Genomic DNA, 19,631 nt, shown 5'->3' on the forward strand with positions numbered 1-19,631 from the left:
AAACAAGAAGGAATCAATAAATAATCTGAGGATAGCTTTAGGTTATTTGAGACTATCAAACTATTTGATTAAAACATAATACTTCAACCTTCTTATTGAGACACACAATATTAGAATTTAGCTCATCTTTTAAAATTAAAAATGCACGTATAAGAGAAAATGAAGTTCTGTGGGAACCAAATCAATGAGCCGTCCTGCTATATACATGCTTACTACTATACATGTTTAGATACATATATAATACTATCTTGTTAGGGAGCTCAGTATTTGCCACAGTCAGTAAACTGGTTGACTCCACTATTTACCCTGACTATCAGTATATACTGAGCATATTATTCCCCTTTAATAACTGATTGTGGGTATTGAAATACTGACTGAATCTCTGTCATTTTTTATTCTTCACATAAAAATCTTTGGATGGTAGTGCAGTCAGTGAACTTCTTGTATTTACTACCTACTACTTGACAAAGCTACCAATATTGCAGTTTAAGGCAGACAGTGGTTGTCAGTCATTTACCAGCTATTGAGGTTTTCTACTGCTGGTTCTGGTGGACATTAGGGATCCCTTGGTTCAGTCATTACCACCCCAAATCCAAAACCCACTGCTTCCATCAGTTTCCCAAGAGAAAAGACACAGGATCTGAACCAGCCAAATGTACAGCCATGACCACACTAAGCCTTCGGTTCTAACACTCATCTGCTCCCCTATCTACCTAGGCTGAACAACACAGAAATCAGAGCCCTGAGACTTGACCCAGAAACAGTCAAGCAGCCATTCTTGCTTTCTTTCCACACAAGTCCTCACCTTGGCCCATGTTAGTCCTCTATAAAGCCCTGCCTGGCAAAAGACACACTCAGACCTTTACTTACCAGTGCAACAGATAGAGAAGGTTTAAAAAAGTGAGAGCAGGGAGGAAAAGAAGAATAGCCATGTATTACCTTCTCAAAAAGGTGCAGCCCTCTAGGATGGTGGCCTCTGGCATGTGTCCTTGTTGGGGCCGTGTAATTTGTAGGGGACTCAGGCTCTTTGCTTCACTGTAGTGAGTTTTCATTAATCACTTAGTAAGTGTAGGTACTAAGATTTGAATCTATGAATACTGGTCAACCACATACGAGCTATGTGACTTCTTGAAAATCTTTCAGCATCTTTCTTCCTCTTCACCACATACCAGCTGTGTGACTTTTTAAACATCATTCAGCATGTTTGTGTTTTAGTTTCTTCACCTATAAAATGAGGACAATGATAGCATACCTACTTCATGGGGTTGTTGAGCACAATCAATAAAATAATGCAGCTAAAGGCACTTAACACTTAGCAGAGTGCCTGAAAGACAGTAAGCACTTGACTAATCTCAATGCTGCTGATGCTTCTTAATAATGACATTGAGTGCCTACTACCATATGCCAAGTACTGTGCAATGCATTTGGGATTCCTAGGCAACAGAAAAGAATCCCAGCTTCTCAAGAGGTCATAGGCTGCAGCTGGATTCTGCAACCATTTTCTGTTAAAGGTCAGATAGTAAATACTTGGGCTTTGCTTGCCATATAGTCTCTGTTCCAACTACTCCACTCTTCCATTGCCACACAAAAGAAGATACAGGCAATAAATAAACAGATGCATGGAGCTGTGTTATCAATAAAACTTTATTTATTAAAAAAAAGAAGCGGGCAGGATTTGGCCTGAAGGATTTCTTATGTCAACTCATGGTCTGCAGGGAAGACACACAAAAATACAAGACAACAAAGTTATGGCTATGATGCAAATATGCAAAAGATTCAATGAGCATATAAGGAGAATGATATCTCATCTAGCTTCTATCATGAGTTATTCATACCATTGGTTATTAGCACTTCCTGCAAGGTGGCAGAAAAATAAAAAAGAAATTTAATTGGAACCAAACAAATCTAAAATTAACAAATTTGCTAAGAGTTTCAATGTTTTGAGCTTGCTATGTCCTATAACATCCTTGGTTTCAGAAAGCTAAGCTACATAAACATGCTTTATTGTCATGTCATTTCACTCATTGGGTAGCCTATATTCTCTAGAAAGACTGAAGATAAGCATCATCATAAATTCAGTGTGGCCCAATTCCTAACATTCAGTCTGTTCCTAGTGGATAAAGACAGTAAGGTCTCACGAACTCACTATCATAGAGCATTTCAACAAATTACAGACCTGAGTTTTGGCTCTAGTAGGATCTAACTTAGGAATCATAATATGTTCAGGAAGAAATGTAGTAACAGCACCAGACAGTATAAAAACGTTTTTGAAGATGCTTACATACAAAACCTTTTATTTTTTTAGGTGAACATCTTTAGCTCATTAAAATGAGTATCTCAGAGAGAATAAGATTTGGAACACAATTCACAATGGTAAATACAATTGCTGACTGCTTTTAGTTTTGTATAATTGTACTGCAAAATAGTTTGTTCCAGCAGCTGTCAGAATTGTCTAAAGTGTGGGCATACGAGATGTTTGCTTAATGCTCTGTACATACGACCCAGATGCTCCATCCTACACTCAAGCTGTCTGCATCCCTAGTGCCCTAACCCTGAGCCTAAATAGTACAGGAACAAAAGTCAAAACTATCTCATGCTGCAAAGAAAATAATATATGATATTTATGCCTCATTATGTGCTTTCCTGTATCCTCCAGATAAAACTGCAGCTTCTCCAGAAAGGTAGAGTCAGTTCCTTATAACCCAGAAGCTGTTTGTCCAATCTCAGATGAAACTGCACATGTGCTTTTCTTCTTTCTCCTCTCACCTCTGTCTGGGAGGCCTGGTCAACTTACTGCTACTTAATGCCTTTCATTTAAGTGGAGACGAGGGAAATTAAATAAAATTAAACCACAATCAGTCTCATTTTAGCTGCTTACTAACCACTCTAATAAAGGTTGATAACACATAAGATAGAAATTACTACCTAAATGAACATGCTTTATAAAGCCTCCAGACTCCTTTCCCATGTTAGTTCAGTATCTCATGAACTGGATTAAAAACACTCACTCTGCAGAATTTTCAGGAAGTATATGGGAGCTTGGATGATCACTTAAATCTTCTTGGTAAACATACATCCTAAGTTTTTTATAGTTCATGCCTATAATACCATGTTACCCAGTGGGGCTCAAAAATACCCATTGCTAAGGGGTAGGAACTTGTTACAATCTCCTAATGGTTAAGAAAAGAGAAAAAAGTGTACAATTTCATATTTTTTCATGTTCCAATACTTCCTCAGAGAGAGGTCAGCATGGCTAATAAACAATTTTTGAAAGGTAACAATTTAAATGTCATTCTCTCATTGTAAAATAGTGCTTCTTATTTTGTCTTCTGCTACTAACCTTCTTCAGACCCATCATAACCCCAGGAAAAATGATAATGATCATTTCTAAAGCTGGTAAAAATATTGTGCTAAAGCATGCCAACCCAGTTTCCTGAAGGGCTAAAATGATTTTTAAGGTATACCATAGACACGGCAGAGAGCACATGAAATTGGTTAGATATGTAAGAACATTTAGAAATTAGAAAACCTATCAAGTTTATCCAATTCTTTCTCCTGGGATTGTTTCCTTTTCTAAATATTGTTACTGCTTGAGTTCACAATTTCATATTCTCTGCTTCCTTCTGCTTTGCTTCCACCACCAAATCTAACAGATAATAACATTCTTCTTGCTAACAGGAAAAAAAATACATTGAAATTAGGATGCAGAGATATATCAAGTCTGTTGATAGAAATTCTCCTACTAAATAATGATGCCAATAACTACTCATTGAATCTAAGCCCTGAAAAATGGTGGAAATGATTTTTTTTCTATGTTAATTCTGCAGACTATGTTGACAGGCATTTAATTTCTTATGCTAAAACAATCCCTCATCCACATCTCTGTACCACCAACACTGAAAATTAAAATTCCAGTTCCTAGCTCATCTTGGCTGTCTTACTATGTACCTTTGCAGGAGGGGCCCTTGGCTTTATTCCCACAGCTGGGAGACCTCCTGGCACAATCCTAACTAGAAATGACATCCTGCTGCCCTGCATCTGAAGACAATGATCAGCCAACAGAAGCACAGAAAAGAACAGCACTCCCTAGGCAGGAGATGCTTTTTTTATTCACAGGAGGCAAGGAATTCAATCTGAGGTTTGTTGCCACTGGGAGGATTCAATAAACAAACAAAACAAAACAGAAACACAAGATAGAAACAAATACCCGTATGTGACTCAAATTCACTTTAACCATGCCACTCATATTTCTGACTTACACTGTGAGTTGCACATTTGTACCATTCAGTGAGAAAGGCAAAATGGATGACAGTCAAATCTGTGGGAGAAGAGGATGAATTTTTCTTTGATTAGAGTAAAATAAAAGCACCTGTGAGACAACAAAATCAAGATCTACAAGTGGTCATTTGCTAAATGGGCTAGTGTCCAGGTGTGAAGATTCAGATGAAAACAAAATTTTAAACATCAGATGTATAAGGAGCTATATGGCATATATGAAACTAGGGACTGCAGACACGTTGGGATGGTTTTGTTTACTCAGGGAGGCTGGGTGAAGTGAGAACAGGATAGAAAAGGAGAATACAAACAGGAGAGGAAGAGGGAGACTAGAGCAGTATGCTGAGAAACAACAACATTGGAAGGATTAGCAGAGGAGGGAGAAACATGCTAAGGATCAAAGAAAGAGGTACCAGAGAGAAGTGGTAGGAAAGCCAGGCAGTATGGTATCCCAGGAGCCTGGGAAGGGGCTTTTTCAAGGAGAAACTAGTCAGCCTTGTTGCATTGCTGCTGAGAGGTCAAATAAGATAAAAGCTAACTCTCTACTGAATTTATCAACAAAGGTCATCATTGACTTTGTTTGGCAAGAGACATTTCAATTAACTTGTAGGAGCAGGAGTCATATTTCAGGGGGTTGAGGTGTGAATGAGAGATAAGGAGACATCAGGTACCAGGAGCTATTTCCCCTCATACTCTGTTGGCTCTTGGGTGCCTAATACATATAAAAGCACATACTGAATGACGAACAAATACTACTTAGGATAATATTGTATCGTGTTTTAGGTTATTACATGTGTGTTATATAATTTCTAGTTATAACAAATTCAGAGTCAATGAAAAAACCTCAAAAGAAAAGATAGATTTCCTGGTGAATGTCTGATTAATCATAACCCTGGATAAATACATTTTAAAAATAACCAATCACATTTCCAAAGTTCCTACAAGGCTATAGAAGTAAAGGAGCAGAAGGGAGAAGAATGAGGAACTGAGAAAGCTAATTTCTTCCTCCCTCTAGAAAACTAATAGGCTCTCCTCCCCTCTATGCCTGGTTGGAGATGGGGGGTAGATGAGACACTCAAATCCCCTGAACATCCCATCTTAATCTGGAATCTGGATGCATTGACTCAGGTTAGGGCCTAGGGTTTCTAACTCATTGGCATCACATTCTGAAGGGTCTCCAGCCTTGTCATTCTTAGATACATGAAAAGAAGCCAGGATCTATGGAATCTCCTCCTACTAATTACAATGATTTATGCCTTCTGGAAAGGTCCCAATTTGAAAAGGCATAAGATAAAGGAAGTAAACACACACCAACCTGGGATAGTACATAAAATACTCTTTGGTGTTGTTTTGTTTTGTTTGAGACAGGATCTCCTTCTCTCGCCCAGGCTGGAGTGCAGTGGCGTAATCTCGGCTCACTTCAGCCTCTGCTTCCTGGGCTCAGGTAATCCTCCTACCTCAGCCTCCCAAGTAGCTGGGACTACAGATGCACACCACCACAGTCAGCCAATTCTTTTGTACTTTTAGTAGAGATGGGGTTTCACCTTGTTGTCCAGGCTGGTCTTAAACTCCTGGGCTCAGGTGATCCACCAGCCTCAGCCTCCCAAAGTGCTGGGATTACAGGCGTGAGCCACTGTGCCCAGCCTAACACTCTATTTTAAAAAGCTTCCCTTTGCTTATCTGTAGTAGGATAGAAGACTATTTATTCTGTCATCATTTACATCTCTACAGTCTTTACGGCTGCCCCTGCCTAATATTCCCACTTATGTGGGTACAAAGAGAGACATTTGTACATTCAAACATACTGGACTGGGATCCATATAAATCTATGTATTTCTGTCCATATGGATGATCTACTTCCGTCTCACCAACTGGCAATACTGTCTACATGAGACCAAGCACCGTGATGGTGAATGGGAGATTCAGTCAACCACCCAGATGCTTTCTTTGCATCCTGAGAATCAGCAAGCATCTGGACTGTCAGCTGAACCCTGCTCTTCTCCATCTTGCTGCTGGTTGCTATGCAGGCACAGCCCCTGTCTGTTTTGAAACAAAGCTAATGAGTCTCATTTTCTTCATTTCTCTGTGAAAATGTGACACTAGGCAAATTGGAATACAGTTCACAAAAACAAGGACAGGTTTTGTTTTGTTATTTTTCTAGTTCTGCCCATCACACTATTCTCCCACCCCTAGACAGGATCATCATCACTACAAAACAATCCCTTCCATGTTAGGAGAGTGTGTGGGTTTTTCACAATAAATTTGTGAGGGAGAATGGCAGGAATTATACACTTACTGATGTAAGATCTTAGGGTTGGAGAACTTAACTGAGTAACCTGAAATCACATACCTGGTGATCTGCCCCTCTGGTGAGGGGCAGAATTGAAGTAACAACACTAGAAAATCAGAAAATGACCAGCTGTTATTTCTTTTCCCCATCACAACAAAAAAATCCCAGCATTTCAGGAAGGGAACGTTGAGAGAATCTTTCTGATGAAGATTTACTTTTTAGTTCACAAGAAAGAAGAGAACTCTTTGAGATATGTTTAGATCAAGGACCAACAGTTTAAATTTATACCGCTATTATTTATATTCATACAATATAGGAGATCACAACTTATAATATAGAAATTGTTAGGTAAAGGTACATCAACAAATTGAAATATTTAGAGCCTCTAAAATTAAGGATATGACATCTATTTTCAATAATATGAAGAATTACGTAAATTATGTTAAGTGATGCAGTAATATGTGAAATATTTTGGGTATGCTTCCAAATATGCAGGAAATATAGATACCTAGGAAAAAGGAGGGAAGAAAATGTATCAAAATACTAACAGCAGTTAAATCTAGGTGATGGTATTATGAGTCACATTTATCTTTCTTTTTACACTTTTTGCCTTTTGCAAATTTTATGCAATAAATAATATAGTGCATGCCGTGGTGCTCCATCCAGATATCCCATCCCTTAATCCGCTTTCAGGACTGAAACACTGCTCCTCTTTCCATCACCTCCAGCTATTGGGAGACTAAAGTTGCTTCCTTCTTTTTTCTTTTAAGACATAGTCTTGCTCTCTCACCCAGAAGTGCAGTGGTGTGATCACAGCTCACTTCAGCCTCAACCTCCCAGGTTCAAGCAATCCCCCAACCTCAGCCTACTGAGTAGCCGAGACCACAGGCACACTCCACCACGCCCAGCTAATTTTTTGTTTTTTAGAGATGGAGTCTTGCTATGTTGCCTATGCTGGAGTGCAATGGCATGATTATGGCTCACTGTAGCCTCAAACTCCTGGACTAGTGATCCTCCCACTTCAGCCTCCCCAGTAGCTAGAACTACAGGCATGTGCCACCAAGCCTAGCTAATTATTTTATTTTATTTTTATCTTTATTTATAGAGATAGAGTCTTATGTTTTCTGGGTTGGTCTTGAACTCCTGGGTTCAAGCAATCCTCCCATATCAGCCTCCCAAATTGCTGGAATTACAGGTGTGGACCACCATGCCTGGCCTCTAAAGTTGCCTCCGTCATAAGGGCAGTTGACATTCAATGGCCAACCTGTTTAGATGTATATAGGTCCAGACCCTCATCATGGCTCAACTAAAGGGCCATCACAGCTCCAGAGCTCCCTCTGAAATCACCTGGGACCTTTATGCAAGGCCTCTCATTTTATCTTCTCTCTACACAACCTTTTTTCCTTCAACCCAAAATGGGTATTGACCCCAGGAACATACACTTATAAAGTTTCTGCATGCAGATCTCCTTCTCAGCCTCTGTTTTTTAGGGGAATCCATTCTGTAGCAATTGGTGCCAGGAGTGATTCAAGGAAAACATCTATAAAATGACATTTTGCTGCTGAATCACCTACCGACCAATCAACCATGAAAAGTTCATCACTGGTGGTAAGTGAAATACTGACAGCTCCTAACCTGGAGTGTTGGGACAAGTATTAAAACTTTCGCTGAGCATGAACAGAGAGGGGATAGTGGTGGAAGTGACTACACTTATGGGTGTGGTATCTTCAGCTTTAAGAAATATGAAAGATAATAATTATAAAGACTATGAAACTGGATTGTTGCTGCTGGGGTTAGGAGCCTGTCATTGACCACCTCATGGTTGCACTATAGATACATGAGTTGAGTAGTATAGTGGCAAGGATAGAGGCTATGCATGGGCCAGCAGCATGAGCTCCCACTCACTAAGACTGATCTAACTACTGCTAATGCCACATGTCCAACTTGCTAACAACAGAGATCAAATCTTAGCTGCTCAATGGCTCTACCCCTCAAGAAGACTGCAAAGCTATTTGTTGGCAAGTTGATCAGATTAGGCTGTTTTTGTCTTGAAAGGGGCAGCAACTCAACTTTAATAGAATCAGCATACATTTGGTGTATGGGTTTTACTTTTCTACCTGCAGAACCCAACCTAGCCTCCCTCTGAGTTTACACAGTGTTTCATCCACTGACACAGGATTTCTCATGCTTTGCAGTGGCCATACGGCAAGGTGGTCCACTGGAGCTATCACTTACTACACCACCTGCAAGATGCTGTCCCAGTGGAGCAAAGGAAAGGCCTGATAAAGCAACAGCTGGGGCACCTGCTTGCAAATGATGCCCTGGAAAGATGAAGAATCTTTCCCCAGAATGTTGTATCACACTAAATCAATGACTTTTAATGGTGCTATTTTCCCAATGGGTACACCACATGGGTCCAGGAACAAAAGGGTTGAAACACAAGTGGCCCAGCTTACCCTCACTGTCAATAACCCATTTGAAAAATCCACAGTTTCTTTTCTCTTAATTTTGTACTCTACAGGTTTAGAGATCCTAGCTCCCAGATGGGAATGCTTCCACCACAGGACACAGCAAGAGTGCCTTTGAACTTTAATCTCTAGAAATGCTGCCCATTCATTTTAAGCTTCATGCCACAAACGAAGGCATGGAAGAACATGTGAGGCATCCAAGTGATATTTTCAGTATATCTTGGTACTCCCTGGCACAATTTTGCTTGAAAATGGATAAATTCAGCAGCCGCATATGCAAAGAACATGGTGAACAGGGGCTCAGGACCCTCAGAGATGAGGATCTCAGTCATCCAAGCAAATGTGTTATCTAGACCAGCAGAGGTGATGGGGAGGAGGTAGGGATGGTTAATGAGTACCAAAAACATAAAAAGAATGAATAAGACCAAATGTTTGACAGCACAACAGGGTGACTATAGTCAATAATAATTATACATTTTAAAATAATTTCAAGAGTGTAATTGGATTGTTTGTAACTCAAAGCATAAATACTTGAGGGAACAGATTTAAAAAATAGCCTAGCAGAGGTGCTAGCAGACAAAGGTAAGTGGAATCTAGAGTGTGTAATAGAAGAGAGATGTTAAATAGTAGCCTTGAGAAGCAGCTAGAACTGGAATTCATTCCACTAAACTCCCTTCCTGTTTTTTTTGTTTTGTTTTGTTTTGTTTTGCTTTTTGATACGGGGTCTCCTTCTATCACCCAGGGTGAGTGCAGTGTCATAATCATCACAGCTCACTGTACCCTCAAACTCTCAGGCTCAAGTGATCCTCCTTTCTCAGGCTCCTGAGTAGCTAAGACCACAGACACATGTCACCATGCCTGGCTAATTGTTTTTTTGTAGAGTTGGGGTCTCCCTGTGTTACCCAGGCTGATCTTTAGCTCCTAGGCTCAAGCAATCCACCTGCCTCGGCCTCCCAAAGTGCTGCAATCACAGCCATGAGCCACCATGTCTGGTCTAACCTCCATCTTACAATTTTTCTAGGAAAAGAAGCTCTTGAGATCAAGAAGGAGCTACTCCTGGAGCTTATTATACGAAGCATGTGGATCTGAGCAGTGCAAATGGCGGACTATTGTGAGTAGCAAGGTGTCCTTCCCAAATCAACACTTTGGGACTCAAACACTCATTTCCCCACCTTCTGCAATTGTTGGTAGCTGATGGCTCTCAGCTGAATTTATCTCTGAGACACACCACGGGCTGAAGAAGGCTACCTCAGGTAAAGAGACCGTCCATGTCCTGGGTCACACTACCCACACTCCATTTCTGGAGGCAGCTAATATCCACGTTAGTCAATATAGGTGTCTACAGGTCTAGCTCTCTTGCCTCTATGTGGTCAACTCCACAGTGCCATTCCACTTCAGATCTTCCCATGGGATCAACAGAGGCCCTCACTGTGACTACAGTGCAATCCAATTTCTCCCTCTATTTAGTCCTACTTTCCTCATTGCCTCATAGGTGTGGTTTCCAAGAGCACTCCCAATAAACTCCCTGTGCAAAAAATCTCGATCTGAATATTTTTTCCCAGGGAAACCAACCTACAACATAGAGTATTAGTTTAGAAAAATATAAATTTTTCAGAAGTATGCTGCTGTATCTATCCTCCTCCTCTGTATGCAAAACATCCTTACCAAAAATACTTCCAGTCCCAGGCCTACTTCAGGGCTGAACATAAAGGTAAGAAATAGAGCAAGGTTAGCTGCTTCAAGTTAAGTGAATATCTTCTGAGGCAGATGCCGAAAGCCAAAGGAATAATCTAAAGTTTGGAAAACAATGAAAATAACACTCATAGTAGGAAAAAATAATCTGTGAAATATGCACAACAGTGGAGATTAACTGGAGACCTATTTTGTTTATGCTAAGGACTTTATTGCACAATAGCCTCTTCACTTCCTAATACTGTCAAGCCAAGAAAGAAAAGGGAGGGGTATGGTCAGAACAAGCTCACTGGTAGAACAGGTGGGTAAGCAGATAGCACAGTAAGCAGGGGCTAACAGAAGCAGGTGTCTTTTCTTTGAATTCTGACCTTATGTTTCTTCAAGCCAGTTTTCATTTTGTGGATTTGCAAATTTTATTTATATCTTTAGTGAATTTTAAATATTATTTTCAGATTCCAACTAAGTTAAAGTAGCGTTTTATCTAGTAGCAATCTAATGCTAATCTTCTCTACTGAAGTGTAATTATTTTTCATATTTTAATTTGGTTCTTAGTACTAAAAATTTATGACAAATATTTGACATTTAGAGTATTTTAAGGGAAACTTTTTAAAAATTTGACATGAGGTAAGTCAATCCAAAGATGCAAAGTAGGCAGTGGGATGTAGTGGGGGCCTCCTAAGACTGGAGCACAAAGATTCGTGTTGATGTCCAGCTCTGAAGCCCTTGGGCAAGGCACTTCACCTCTCTAGACCTTGGCCTCCACATCTGTGAACCAAATGAGTAGGACTGGATTATGGGTTCCTTCTCATAAAAATGCTATGTGTGTGGTATTATTTTATAACTAGAAGGTTCTGCCAGAAAAGCTCAAGAAACTTAGTTTGTCTAATTTCAACCCTTAATTATTTTCTTTTGAGAAGAGATCATTGAAAAGAAAATGAATTTACATAACACATGACATATGGAACATTTAAGCTAAAAATTAAGGAGACCACTTTGGGAGGCCAAAGTGGAAGGATCTCTTAAGGCCAGGAGTTTGAGACTGGTTAGACTGGGCAACATAGCAAGACCACTTTTCTACAAAAACAAACACATGAATAAATAAATAAATTGGAGAGATAATATTTTGGGAGAATTTATAGATACTTACATCTTCAAATGCATAAGCTTGGTAAAGACCAGCAATAACATGGGTTTCTATTGACCTCTTCTAAGACCAACATGTTGTGCAGAGTACCTTTTTTTTTGACAAAGGCCAAACAGCTGCAGGGACCAGGTATGCCTCAAATGCCTGGGGTTAGAGCATAATAATCTGCTTCCTGGGGTTGCTGTTACCAAAATATAAGCCTCACAGATTCATAGCCTTAGATTTCCACTATTTCCAGCCTCCTTCCTTCTATCTACTTACTGGACACACAGCCCTGAAGTTCAATGACAAGGGGCACAGACATTAAAGAAGAAAGCAAGGGAAGATTCTCTGGATAAGTGAAGAGATTTCAGGTGTCAGAGAATTTACAATCCGAGGCTCTTGGACATCTCACTTAGGAAGTGTGTGGTTGACTTTCAGGGTATCTTCAAATAACAATAAGCCCAAGACCCATGAAAGATTTTTTTTAGTGGTGTGTTAGCAAAGATGCTTTCTTTTCTCATATCCTACCCCATAATTTTTAAAATGTATCACATTTCCAACTAAAAACTGACAAGATATGAACCATCCGCTCTTCAGTGTATCCACATTAGCACTAGTATCCAAGTTTCCCCTTGAAGGAGATTGAGTGAGATATTCAGAGCTGGCACTTAGTGAAATGGAACTGTTTGTTTTTAGTGTCCCTAACTCTCTCTTGCATGTCCTTGTCCCTTGCTTCCAATATTAGCTATCCAAACTCTCTTGCAGTCTCTTCAGTCTCTTCCCCTACTCAAATCTTCCCCTTAAATCCATTCACTGGAAATTCTCAAATATATAACACATTTATGTATCTAACTGAGGACTCAAAGACCTTTGCACACGTTAACATTAATCAAAGGGCTTAAAAGGCAACTAGATGAGACCCCATGGGGTAGAAAATATTTACAAACCTCATTTTTTAGTGTTGTGAGATCTCTGGAATTACATCACAGAGACAGTCACCAATTAAACTTATAAACCATCTTTATAGTTATACCCCTTCTGTATTTTTTTCAATCATAATGCAAGTTTTGTTCTTCTTTATATTTAAGATGTTTTTAGAATCTAGCAAACTTACAAAAGAAACCTGTTTCCCATTTGCTGTTTATAGGACATTGTACAAAGAGGTTTCTGTAGAGATATACTGAATGTGGTGGATCACAGAATTGAGAAGAGAACACAAGGAAATTGATATGTTGGATAAAATAATAAAATACTGGTAGACAATCTATCATGTAGACACAAAATTAACAGATCTGTAAAGAGAACTAAAAATGAAGCCGTGGAATAATGTAAAGAAATAATTCAGCTGCATGATAGTCCTCACAATTTTTTAAGTTGACTGTGAATATATGAAAGGGGAACGGTGACAGAAAAGAATACCAAAATTTCCCTCAAATAAGCATTAATAAATTGGCTATTTAGGGAAATTTTTAGATCAGAAAAGTAGTGATTGTTTAAATCCCCTAATAGTATCAGAAGCAATGACAAAAGAGCTCAAGCTTCAAATTTACTATAAATACCACCTGTTACTCATAACGAGCCGTTCTACAGTAAATAGCATTTAGTGTTTATATAGAAAAATGCCTCTATTTTTCATCTGCTCAAAGCAGGGCCAAAGTAATCATTGCCTGAGGGTGGCCAAATTGTATGGCCTCTAGAGCCAGCCATCACATCCAGGCTACCTCCGTGGCTGAAATTTGGGGCAGAACAAATAGAATATAACAACGCTCAGTTTCTATGCCCAGTACCTTTTATGAGTAGCAAAGCTCTATTCAAACAAATGCATGGCAGCAACTTGACCAACAAAGTCCTTGACAGACTCACCTCCAATGTGTAATTCTGTCAATTAGCTGTGAAGCCTCTAACTAAATCTATAAAAATAAATCATTCTCATACCTAAGAAAAGAAGGTGATATTATAGATTAACTTTCTGAAGTATACATTTATTTAAACCTAGCAGGAGATTTTGCTGAAAGCAAATTGTTAGCATAATTATATTTTTAATGTCTGAAGATATGCTCTCATTGGTGTTACCTAAATTGTATTCTACTAAACAGATGTTCCACAGGAAAAAAAAGTGTTTTCATGGTTAAATACGTTTGGGATATAGCCCCCACTAGGATATTCACCACCATTATTAGAATATAAATTATCTCTAGAGAAGATTTTGTTGTTTTAAAACAGTATTTTTTAACCAAGATATTTGCAAACTAATTTATCCCACTGAGTTTTTCACATCTGGAGATATTAATTTCGAAAAGCATGTTCTTTGGAAAACATGGCAATACAGCATTACTCACAGTAAAGGGAAGATCTTTTTTCCTGAGGATAACTACATTTACTTCATTTTGTAAAAACATTTTTTTCTTCAAGTTTAAAATGTTAACCTTCAATTTCCAAGTGCTTTATAATTTTATATAAAGGATTATGATAATAGATTGAAGTGAGAGGCCTCTATGCTAACCTGAAGCCAAAGAAACAGCTGGGAGAACTGAAGCTAAGGACTCTCAGCCCTTCACTCTAGAATTGATTCACCTTGTAGTGTTGCCAGATTCTAAACTGGATTTCCATAGTTTCAAGCAGAAAATGGAAGAACAATGCTATTCTGTTAGGTTATAGTAAATCAATTCCAAATAATTTGCGAAAGACTAGAAGTCACTTTAAATAGTTGAAACCTCATAATGCTCATATTCATCAAGCGCTATTTGCCATAGCCAACATATGGAAATAACCTAAGTGTCAATAGATGAATATATAAAGAAAAGGTGGTGTGTGTATATTATACATACATACGTATATTTCATTGCCTATATATACACAATGGAATGTTATTCAGTCATAAAAATGAAGGAAATTCTGCCGTTTACAACAATATGGATGAATCTGGAGGACATTACGCTAAGTGAAACAAACCAAACACAAAAAGACAAATACCATATGATCTCACTCATATGTAGAATCTAAAAAAGGTGAACACATAGAATCAGAGAGTGGAACAGTGGTTGCAAGGAGCTGGAGGGTGTTGAAAGTAGGAAGATGCTTGTCATAAAATGAACAAGTTCTGGGGATTGAATGTATAGCATGAGTGGTGATAGATGTGGTCATTAGTTTGATTGTGACAATTTTTACACAACATATACGTATATCCAGTCATCACATTGTACATCTTGAATACCTAGAATCATTTTAAAATAAAAATGTATTTTTAAAACCTGCTCTAGGGCCTTGCTGTTAGTAACAGAATGACTGCAATAATTTCTTCCATGAAACTTTCTATTTGCTCATTAAACACTGCCCATACACAAATTGATTCGAGAGGAAAGGGAAAAAAGATAAAATTTAGCTTGTGATCAATTAATTTTCAAGTTCCAAATAACCAATTATTAATTTAATGGCTGAATGAATTTTATTTCTCTGGTTTATGCTTGGTTTATATTTGAAGGCACAGTATTTTTTAATAATATTTCTACAAAGAAGGAAGGAACGGGAATTATTCATATCCTTTTAAAACCTTGAGAATAAAGATGAAAAAATAGGCAAAGTATCAAAAGAGAAACAGTTTCTTTTTTCCTCCAGAGACTTAACAGAAATTGAACACAAAGTATACTGTTTTTTTTTATTTAACATGAAATAATCGGGTACAACTACCTAGAGATTTAAGACAACCATTCTTTTATTCTGAAAGAACAGCTATAGAAAATATATCACAAAGCTAAAAAAAATGGTAAATTATAAAAGTTCACTGTTTTTCAATTAAAGAAGCTCCTGTATACTTACCTTTAGAATACAGCATTGGAATCATTTGCTATTCCACTGGAATACTAAACTTAATCATTTAGACTTTTACATGTTTTGTATAGTCTACTATAAAGTTACAGAATGAATTTCAAAACACCTATCTTCAAGACAAAATGTTAAATTCAAATAACGCTCTTAAAAACTAACACAAAATCAATTCTATAGGAAATCAACATAATATATTTAATTATATACATTAGAGTCTTTATATTCTCTTTTGCATTCTAAATTCAATTTGATGACTTTTGAAATAATCAAATATTGTCATATAATAGGTCCATTAAGCTATTCATTAAGTGAACATTACTGCCAAGAGTGATGATAGAAATATCCTCTTAGATATTCCCAGCCACAATTTGCAATAGATGTATTACTGGCAAGAGGCAGGATTACAAAAATAGTGTAGATACCTTAATGCCAGAAACCAATCTAGTGGCAGGTTTATTCACTACAAAAGCTTAATAGAGTAGGTGCTAAACAGATATTTGATGGCTGGAAAACTCATACACAAAACCTAATTGTTCCTCCTCACACCTTGCTTTGGAGAATAAGAAAAGTGTTTTTATTATGCTAGTTTGAAAGGCGAATGTTCTGAATCATTGAAAACATCAAGTAAAAAAGTTCATGTTAATACTTGGCACTCCATTCCATGTCTTAACAAATGTTATCACATGAAATACTATTATTCACTCAAAAGAGTTGTTAATTTACAAGACAAAGTAGCACATCAGTTAATATAGTTGGACATGCAGCAAAATATAACCTATTTTAAGGTTATAATCTAGATCGTGCACAGTGGTTCACACCTATAACTCCATGTGAGGCCAACATGGGAGGATCACTTGAGCCCAGGAGGTTGAGACTAGTCTGTACAATATAGTAAGAGCACACCTGTCTCTACAAAAAACTTTTTTTAATTAGCTGAGTATGATAGCATACACCTATAGTCCAAGCCACTTGGGGGGCAGAGGCAGGAGGATCATTTGAGCCCAGGAGGTTGAGGCTGCAATGGACCTTTATTACGTCACCACACTCCAGCCTAGATGATAGGGCAAGACCATGTCTCAGAGGGAAAAAAAAAAAAAAGTTACACATCTAAAGGATGGAAGAGAGATTATTTATCTTTGCAAAAACCTAGTTCCCCATCCCTGATTTAGGTAACTATTTCCCCTGTTTTTTAATTTATTTTTAAAACTATTTGACTATAGATTATACCATATTATTTTAACAGAAATTCATTTTTATTTAAATCCACTTAATAAAATAATACATATATGATTAACACATTTTAATCATTAAAAGATTTCAAAAAGTATAATTCAAAGATCCTCTCAACTATAATTTTATGCCCACTCCCCAGAGAGGTAAGTACTGTAAACTGTTTCACATACCTTTCCATCAACTTTTTATGTGTAGCTCACTTTTTCAGAAGTAAATCTGTATGTACTTTTAAGTCACTACTTTTGTTCACAAGATAATTTAGTCTTATTATGTCTCTTAAAACCGATCTCCTAAGTATGGAAATGAAAGGCATTACCAGCCACCAACAAAACACACTTAAGTACATATACCAGTGACACCATAAAGCAACCACACAAACAATTCTGCATAATAACCAGCTAACACCATGATGACAGGATCAAATCTGCAGATATAAATACTAACCTTGAATGTAACCAGGCTAAATGATGCAATTAAAAGGTACACAGTGGCAAGTTGGATAAAGAAGCAAGACCCTGATAATATGCTATACATAATATGCTATACACCAGAGACCCATCTCACATGTAATGACACGCCTAGGCTCAAAGTAACGGATGGAGAAAAATCAAGCAAATGGAAAACATCAAAATGCAGGGGTTGCTATTCTAATTTTATACAAAACAAACTTTAAACTAACATATAACAAAAAAGACAGAAGATTACATAATGGTAAAGGGTTCAATTCAACAAGAAGAACTAAGCATCAGATATATCCTCAACACGGTATCTGATATATCTGATACTAGTATATCTGATACTGTGTTGAGGATATATACACAGATAGATAGATAGAGATATATTTCCAAATTAACACAACCGGAAATTACAAAAAGGATATTACAACTGACTCCACAGAATTTTTTTTTAAATAAAATCCTTAGAGACTACTATGGACACCACTATACACACAAGCTAGAAAACCTAGAAGATATGGATAAATCCTGAAAACATACAACCTTCCAAGATGAAACCAGGAAGAAATTGAATCCCTGAAGAGATCAGTAATGAGTTCTAAAACTGAATCAGTACTACAAAGCTTACCAACAAGAAAAATCAAGAACCAGACAGATTCACAGCTGAATTCCACCAGATGTACAAAAAAGAGCTGGTACCATTTCTGATGAAACTATTCCAAAAGATTGAGGAGGAGGGATTCCTCGTTACTCATTCTATGAGGCCATTTTCATCATGAAAACAAAAGCTGGCAGAGACATACAAAAAAACAAAACTTCAGGCCAATATCTTTGATAAAGATAGATACAAAAATCCTCAACAGAATACAGCAAACCAAATCCAGCAGCACATCAAAAAGCTAATCTTCCACAACCAAGTAGGTTTTATTCCTGGGATGCAAAGTTGGTTTAACAGATGTAAATCAATAAATGTAATTCATCACACAAACGAACTAAAAATGAAAACCACATGATTATTTCAATAGATGCAGGGAAGGCTTTTGATAAAATTCAATATCTCTTCATGTTAAAAATCCCTTAATAAACTAGACATTGAAAGAACATACTTCAAAATAATAAGAGCCATCTATGACAAATCCTCAGCTAACATCATACTGAATGGGTAAAAGCTAGAAGCATTCCCCTTGAATAACAGAACAAGACAAGAATGCCCTCTCTCAACACTCCCATTCAACATAGTAATGGAAGTCCTGGCCAGAGCAATCAGACAAGAGAAATAAATAAAAGGCATCCCAATAGGAAGAAAGCAAGTCAAACTATCCCTGTTTGCAGATGATGTAATTCTATACCTAGAAAACCCCATAGTCTCTGTCCAAAAGCTCCTTGATCTAATAAATAACTTCAGCAAAGTTTCAGGATACAAAATCAATGTACGAAAATCAGCAGCATTCCTAAATGCCAACAACATGCAATCTGACAGCCAAAGCAAGAATGCAATCCCATCTTCAATAGCCACAAAGAGGATAAAATACCTAGGAATATAGCTAATCAGGGAGATGAGGGATCTCTACAATGAGAATTACAAAACACAACTTAAAGAAATTATAGATAGCACAAACAAATGGAAAATATCCATGCTCATCAACAGGAAGAATCAATATTGTTAAAATGGCCATATTACCCAAAGCAATTTGCGATTCAGTGTTATTCCTACCAAACTACCAATGACATTCTTCACAAAATTAGGAAAAACTATATTAAAATTCGTATGGATGCAAAAAAGAGCCCAAACAGCCAATGAAATCCTAAGCAAAAAGAACAAAGCTGGAGGCATCACATTACCCAATTTCAAGCTATACTATAGGGCTACAATAACCAAAACAGCATGGTGCTGTTGTTGAAGCAAGAAGCTTCTGCATAGAAAAAGAAACTATCAACAGAGTAACAAACAACCTACAGAATGAGGGAAAATATTTGCATAGTATGCACCCAACGATGGTCAAATATCCAAACTCTATAAGCAACCTAAACAAATCAGTAAGCAAAAAACAAATAGCCTCATTTAAAAAGTAGACAAAGAGTGAGAACAAACACCTTTCAAAAGAAGGCAGACACCCAGTCAACAAGCATGTGAAAAAAATGCTCAACAACACTAATCAGAGAAATGCAAATAAAAACAACAATGAAATACCATCTCACACCAATCAGAAAGGCTATTCTTAAAAAAATCAAAAAAATAACTGATGCTGGCAAGGTTATGAAGAAAA

Source organism: Pan paniscus, chromosome 12 (genome assembly GCF_029289425.2).
Source record: "Pan paniscus chromosome 12, NHGRI_mPanPan1-v2.0_pri, whole genome shotgun sequence".
In the NCBI taxonomy this organism is placed as follows: Eukaryota; Metazoa; Chordata; class Mammalia; order Primates; family Hominidae; genus Pan; species Pan paniscus.